The sequence below is a fragment of the Pteropus vampyrus genome, unplaced genomic scaffold (assembly GCF_000151845.1).
Source record: "Pteropus vampyrus isolate Shadow unplaced genomic scaffold, Pvam_2.0 Scaffold23, whole genome shotgun sequence".
NCBI lineage: Eukaryota > Metazoa > Chordata > Mammalia > Chiroptera > Pteropodidae > Pteropus > Pteropus vampyrus.
In genome coordinates, this window is record NW_011888804.1 from 3,478,620 (window position 1) to 3,486,751 (window position 8,132).

An 8,132-nucleotide genomic window follows, 5' to 3' on the forward strand; every position below is an offset into this window, starting at 1 on the left:
AACACCCTACATGGGACCTGGCACACAGTAGGTGCTGCCCAAATATCTAAGCCATGATTAAAGACACAAATTTGTGCTTCTGTGCTTTGTGCTGCTGTTGTCGTTGTTTTTCTGGTAGCTCTGAGGAGAGTCTGGCAGACCCTGGCACAACCGGGGGCCTGCATTGTGGGGATGGGCTGGCCTCCTGCCCCCTACCACCTGGCAAACCTTGGCACTTACTCCCCTGACTCAGTGCCAGCCTTTCTCTTAGCCTCCTGCCACTCAGCCCTGCTTCCTGCTCTGGCCACTGGAGATGTCATCTCCATGGTAACAACTTCAGGAGCATTGGGCCATCTGGGGCCAGAGGGAGCAATGAAGGGAAGGCTGTCCATGCTAGTCAGTCCCTCTCAGGGACCCACTCAAGCCAGGGTGCTGTGTCTTTAATAGAGATCTTGGCTGCAGAGCATGGTAGATCCTGGAGCAGCCGGGAGTGGCTGGGGCTTGTCTTTCTGTGGCTCCTTTTCCTACTTCACTCCCTTCTTGTGGCACGTCCTCCACTCCTCAACCCTGTGCAGAGATCCCAGTGCCTCCACAGAACCACACGTTATCTGTACATCGGGGTTTTTGTAAACATGAGAGAATTTGTGATGCCCTTAGCATGATGCCTGGAAGCCAACGAGTACTCAGTAACTCTGTATTATCTGTTGTTTGAGATGGGGAAACCGAGGCCTGGGTCCTATCCCCAGGACCCTCCCAGGCATCAACCCTATACCCCTTCATCAGGGGGCATCTTCTTCCCTTGGCTTATTCCTCTTTCTTTCCCCCAATCAAAACATACCCATCTGTTTACTGACCGCAGGGCCCTGCTAAACAGCTGGTGGTTTATCTTTGATAAACGGATCCATTCTGAATGTTCAAGGCCGAGTTGGAGACTTTTTAGGGGTTTGCACATCATAGGAGTGATAATGCCTTAATTCCAAGACAAGATCTTGGGAGGGCAAAACTTTTCAGGTACCAGGCAGTGGGAAAATGAAAAAACTAGCTGGTGTCACTGAAGCTCAGGGAAGTTAAGTGATTTGCTCAAGGCCACACAGCTGGTAACTGGCGAAGCTGGGATTTGGACCTGGGTCTGCTTTTCAGTTGATCTCATGTAGCAGTCTCCTTTTCTTTCCTTTCCTTGGCCCCTTAATCATTCACCCAGAGTCACACATAGGAGAGGTCATCTGTCAGATGCCCTAAAACCAGGGGTCAGATGCTGATCTCAGCTGACATTCGGCAGGCTGGCGGACACAGACGTGGCTTCAGTCCCTCTCAGCTCATCCGCAAGAACAAAAGCATCCCGTCTTCCTGGGTGGGTTTGAGAGAGATTTGTGATACAGATCTGACTCTGGCCAAGGACCCAGCTCCCCGCCATCGCCTCTGGCTGAGCCATTTCCTAAAAATACAGGGAGACATGCTTCCCCTCACGAGCCCTGGGATCAGAATCCAGAGTCGAGGCCCCTGCAGCCTGAGCCCCCTCTTCCCCACTGTTTGAAGTATATCTCTTCTGTCTTTGTCCCCCACTTTCCTTAGGGAGCTGGAGGTGTCAGAAAGAGAGTAGAAAATGGGCTCGAAATAACACTGGAGACTCTGGGGTCAGAGTTAGCGAACGAGCATCCCAGCTGGTCCCCTGCATGTAATTAAGACTTGCAAATCCGTGTTGCTGAGGTGTCGGCGGCAGCGTAATTAATCTCAGGCACCTTGGGGTGGCCCAGCATCCCCAAATGGCCCTTCTTGTCATTTAGCCAGTCTCAGCAGGATGAACTTTAGCAAAGGCTGGTGGGATTCAGTGCTCCTCGTGGTCATAGCTGAATCATTCATTCTCTCACTCCGCTCACTCACTTCCCATTGATTCATTTCCCAACGCTGCAACACTGAAGAGGAATCCTTACAGCAGCCTCTGAGACTTCCTGGAGGAGGTGGCATTTGAGTCCCCTCTCCCCCCCGCCCCCCTGCACTTTTTCAGAAGGATGAAATCGTTTGTGCTCATCGTGAGAAATTCAGACGAGGCAGAAGTATGTCAAAGGAGTAAATTAAAGTCTTCTTGTTCCTTGCTCTCAATCCCACCCCCAGAGGTAGAGACATTTACCCTTTTGAGGTCTTTCTATATTTGGATATGTATGCATGCCAGATGTTAACTGCCAAGTTGCCGCCTGGCTTGTAGTTTTCCCCCTGCCAACTGCAGAATCTCTCACGTCTCGGAGTTCTTGCAAACGAGTCCATGCACATCCATCAAAAGCCCTAGCGAGCCATGTGGAGTTTACTGGAAACTTCTTAGAGGAGGCAGAGGACGAGTTAACACTGCAAGGTGTAGGGCAGGAAGAAGAAACTTTCCTTTCTACCCTGTTAGGTTCTGGGCTGGGGCTCTGTTCATGTAACACATGGAGTGCCCAGAGAGGAGTAACACAAGGGATGTTAAGAGTGTGGGCTAATACACCCTTTTAGGCCAAAGGAAAAGGGGTTTAGTTTTGGGCTTCTGGGCGGGGGAGGTGACCAGGGAAAGAACAGGGAAACAGGGTGGTTTGGTGGGGTCGTCATGCAGATTTCCATCTTCTTCATCCAGGCGAGTTGTTGAGTCCTCCTCTTCCTGAATTGCCTTTGCAAAATGAAAACGTATGCCCTGTTTCTAGAGCTTTCCCTGCATCTGCTGGTTCTCAGTGGCCTTTAGTTCAAAGTAATCCATATGTCAAAGAGGCAAATTTGGGGGTGGCAGGATCTGGTCCCCCTCGAAGGCACAGCCCAAACAAGTGGGGCCCTTGGCCTTGTCTGCGGTGCTGATTTCTGCACCTCTAAACAGTGTAGTATCCCAAGATTCAGTTCTTCCTCGGAACTCTTCTCTTCTCCATCTACATTTGACTGGAAGTACCATCTCAGTGTGCATGACTTCCAAATGTATTGTCTCCAGACTGGCGGTTCCCCCGAACGCTAGACCGACACAACCAATAGCCCACTCAGCGTCTCCTCTAGGAAATCTCATAGACACCTCAGACTTAACTTTTTCAAAACCACACTCCGTCTCCAAACAAAAACCCTGCTCCCGCCACAGTCTCCCCAACGTCAGTGGACGGCGGCAACTCCATCCTTCCACTCGCGCGGGCTCCCAAGCCTGGAGCCATCCTCGATCCCTCTTTTTCCTCATATCCCACACCTGGTCTACCAGACAAGCCAGTCCGTTCCGCATTTAAGCCATTTCCAGAGTCTGGTCACTTCTTACCACCTCCATTGCTATCACCCAGGGCCAACCCACTGCCAGCCGTCTCTCGCCCTCCACCAGTGCATTCTCAATACTGCAGCAGTTAGATAATCCTGTTAAAATCAAGCCGGCTCGTTGGTTCTATTTACATTCCATCAGCCAAAGCAGGTCTGTGGTCAAGCCCAACATCCAAAGGGTCAGGGAAACACACACCTTCAACGGACGTATGGGAAGGGAGAGAGTGAATATTTGTTGAATAATCATTCATTTGACCCTATGGCATTTGAAATTTCAGGATATATTTATTGAATTCTACTATGGGTCTAGGTGCCGTAAGGGAATATGAGAGACAAACCCTGTAGCTTGGTCCCCGATTTCAGAACAAAACCACCAACATTTTTTGAGTTCTACTGCGTAGAGGCAGAAATAATTAATACCCATAGAATGACCAAAGAGTGATGAAGTATTATATTGGACATGATCGCATGCCAGCTTCTGCGGCATAGAGGATAAATGCTGGGCTTGGTGAGCAAAGGAATTCATTGAAGAGGCTGGAATTATGAGAAAAGTCTCCCAGAGGACTTGGCTTCTTGACATGGGGCTGGAGGCATGGCCGGGGTAGGATTTGGACTTGCGAGGCGCTCAGGGCCAGGAGACCAGCCTGAGCAAAGATGTGGAGCGGGAGGGAGGAAGAACGTGGGGACACTGATGGGAATCTGCTGGAGCTGGTGTTGGAGGAAAGGGAATTTCAGTGCTCAGAAGAGTGTTCTGGGTGTGGATCTGAGTTAGCCGTCAATTGATTGATTGATTCCTTCAGTGAATACTTGTCGAGTGCCTACTTTTTAACATTACTATATATATATTACATATAACATATAACATAATAATCATATGTAATATATTATACATTAGTATATGTTACATGCATCATTATTTACGGTGTGTTGTTATGGACTGGAATGTTCACGTGCCCCCAAATTTCAATATATTGAAACCTAACCCCCGATGTGATGGTGTTAGGGGGTGAGGCCTTCGGGAGGCAGTTAGGTCATGAGAGTAGAGCGGGATTAGTGTCCTTCTAAAAGAGACCCCAGAGAGCTCCCTCGCCCCTTTCACCATGTGCGGACGGCCGTCTGTGAGCCAGGAACTTGAGTCCTCACCAGACGTGGCATCTGCCAGCACTTTGGTTTTCAACTTTCCAGACACCGGAACTGTGAGAAATACATGTTTGTTGTTTAAGCCACCCAGTCTGTGATATGTTTGTTATAGCAGCCTGAGCTAAGACACATATATTTTATGTAACATATAATAACGAATAACGATATGTAATTACCCATAATGCTAATATGTTTTATATTTCATATTCTGTTAATAGTCCTCATATTTATATTACATACTATATTGAGTATGGTATTTATTTATTGTGCCAGACACCCTTTAGGTGCTGGAGTTATAACAGGGAATGAAGTAGAGAAAGATCGCTGCTCACATGATGCTGACGCTCTGCTGGGGGAGATGGACATACATGGGGGGATGATGACAAAGTTGTTGTTATATGAAGTTATATCAAGCTATGGAGAACATGACAACTGAGAAAGGAATAAGCATTGTGGAAGGGAGGTGGGTGTGCCTTCCGTTTTAGGGAGGGAAGTCAGGGAAGGCTTCACTGACAAGAGACCCGAGGAAGGGGGAAGGTGGGGCATGCCGATGACTGAGGAAGAGTATCCCAGGTAGAGGGAAGCAGCAAGTGCAAAGGCCCTGAGGTGGAGCAAGCAAGGGGGAGAATAAGAAGAGGCAGAGCCAGTAAGGTAATGGGGAGCAGGTTGGGTAGAGCCTTGGGGCCACCGTAAGACTTTGGCTGTCACTCTGATTAAAATGGGGGACCACAGGAAGCTTTAGAGCTGAGAAGTGACCTGATCTGCCTTACCTTTTACCAAGATTCCCGAGGCTGCTGTGAGGGGGATCTACAGCAGTGTGGTGAGGGAGGAAGCAGGGAGGGGGCTCCTGATGGTGGCTTGGACCAGGATGGTGGCAGCGGGGGGTGGGATGAAGAGAGAAGCAGTGTGTCATTTATCCTCGCTTGGCCCACCAGGCTTGACCTCACCCTTTCAGAGCTTTCCATGCTATTAATTCCTGGTGTTTGGGGATAATGTGAAAATCTTATCCCATTAGCATATAGCAAATCATAAATAATTAAAATAACTCATCACAAACCCAAGAAGGACGTGGAGACTATAGGTTCTCAATGAAAAGGCCAGGATGTTAAAATTCTCCTTGCTATGTTTCCCTGGAGGTCCCAGGCTCACAGAATTCATATGAAGTCTCTCCCTGTGATGAGATCATTGCCGTCTTTCCCCAAGAAATTAACCTGTTTTCTGTGTGTGTTTAATTTTACCACCACGAGGAAAAGCTCACATCCATGAATTTAATCTCTCCCTTTTGAACAATTAGCTACTAGTGTTTGCTTTTTTTTTTTTTTGAACCAGCTTTTGCTCGTTTGACTATATGTGACAGGGAAATGTGCTTTGCATTCGATTTTTAATTGGGTCAATAGTAATAATAAAAATAGTGATAATAATAATAGTAGATGTTATTCATCAAGAACTTATTATGTGTCAGGCCCTGTGCTAAGAGCTTTATATATAGTACACAAAAATCATCGGCTGATTACAACAACTCTATGAAGTAGAGGTCATGACTATTCCCCATATTACTGATGAGAAAACTGAGGCTCAGAGATGTATTGTAATTTGCCCAAGGTCACACAGCTAGGAAGGGGTAGAGGAAGATTCAGACTCAACTCCAACTGATGATCTTTTATCACTCCCTTAGGTGTGAAGTAGGTACGTTTCATTTTTTGCTTATGTAAGGTAATGGATCTTCCTGTCCGTCCATCCGTCCGTCCGTCCATCCATCCATCCATCCATCCATCCATCCATCCATCCATTCAATCTTTTCACAAATATTTATCGAGCCCCTTATGTGCTAGGCAGAATGATACTGTGATGCTTTGCTCAGATTTCATCTCCTCCTTAAAGCTCACAATGATTTATTCCCATTTTAGGTTCTCTGAGGTGGAGATTCTTGTTCAAGTGATTTATTGAGGAAGAGGTCCCAGAAGAAGGGGAATGAGAAATGCAGGGGAGGGCAGGAGAAAAGCTAAGCACGGATGTGGTCTCAGGAGGAGATAAAGCTTTGCTTATGATTTTGAACTTGGAGACAACATAGCTCTTGAAGCTCAGAATTGATGAATATCTCAAGACCCAGAGTGGGGACTAAAGTTTAAATCTTGGCTCAGTGAGGTGACCCTCGGCAAGTCATTGGAAATTTCTGCCCTCTGGACTTGCATTGCTTCTCTACTTTCTGATTTTCTGTCTGTGAGCTGGCATTCAAGTTCCAAGTGAAAACAGGAAGTAATCACTATCAGCCTGAAGGGCGTGATTATCAGGGTGGCAATGATGGTCACGTTTAGTGCCAGTTTAAAAAAAAAAATCAGCGGGCTCACTGTTTTGAGTGGATGATATCCATGTCAATCACTGTTTTGTGTGTGTGTGATTTGTGTAATGAATCGATTGAGTATCTCTCCAAATACAACATGCGCTTCCGTCGTATGTAAGATGCTTTCTGATGGTACGTGAGATGATTGGGGACACAGCATTATATAACCTCATGAATTACACAAAATGCATTCTCTTTTCAAATCACTTTCCATCCTCCAGATGAGGTCGTGGAGAAAGTTTCAGTTGGGTGCTCCTGGGCCTCTAACACTTGTTTTAATTCCTCTCCAGTGCTCTGCTCTTACAAACACATATTTTGTACTTTTTAAACGGGCAATATCAAACATGCAAAAGTAGCATAGTACGAGCCTGCACACTATAAATGAGCTTCAGCAGTTATCAGCTCGTGACCAATGTTGTTTAATATATGCTCCCGCTGACTTCCTCCCTCCCATGTTATTTTCGTGTAAATTCTGGGTATCAGTAGGTCTTATCTGAATGTCGAGTGAATCAGCGTTTCCCATAATGGTTCCTATAGCTCAGCTCCTTTCCGTATTACATTACCATGCCCAATTTCTTTAGTCAACCACCTCTCGTCACCATATCACACAACCATGAACAGCAAGGGCGGTGATGACGTGAGCCTGAAGACAGAGTTTTTGATGATCCTTCCTGGGGGTTTGCCAGGTTCTCTTCCATGCTTTGGATTCTTGGTATCTCGTAATATAGGTAGTGAGTACCTGCCACTTGGCACCATAATACTCCCTGGGTGGATCTAGCTGGTGTTGGCTTCTTGTCACCAAGTGTGCTACTTAAGTCCTCACACATCTTATCCCAGTGGGCAGATCCACGCACGCTAATTAGATAACCATCCAAGTTAATTAAATCTTACATAACAAGATGAAAGCTCGTATCTCTAATCAATCCCTAATGTACTATTTGCCAGGATGTGTTCCACAGAACACTGATTTTTACAGGAATCGTGACAATTGATAACCCCCAAAGGATTTTGTAGTCAAAAAAGCCTGGAAAACAGTGGCTTAAACAGAGTTGTTGACTGCAGGACTTCTCAGAGCCTTTAATACATTAATGGTGTCGTGAGGCTCCAAGAGGGTGTTAGCAAATCCAGAATCACCCCACCTTATTTTACCCCCAGGTCTCTGATTTTTAACACCACGTCTCACAGGACCACTGTTTTTTTGGGGGGAACAAGACTCTGGAAATGTTTCCAATAATCATTTATTCAAGTGTCCCAAGATAAGAGAATGGAGAACATTGCCATGTTGTCCTATATTGAGACGAGGAGATTCAAAATGTTAGAGAAAGTGCAACCTGTCATTGACGGAACAGGGAGGGGACATGGCCGAGGTCGGCAGCCTTCTCCATTCGATGTGAGCACCTAAGAAAATTCCTCTTGATTGGTG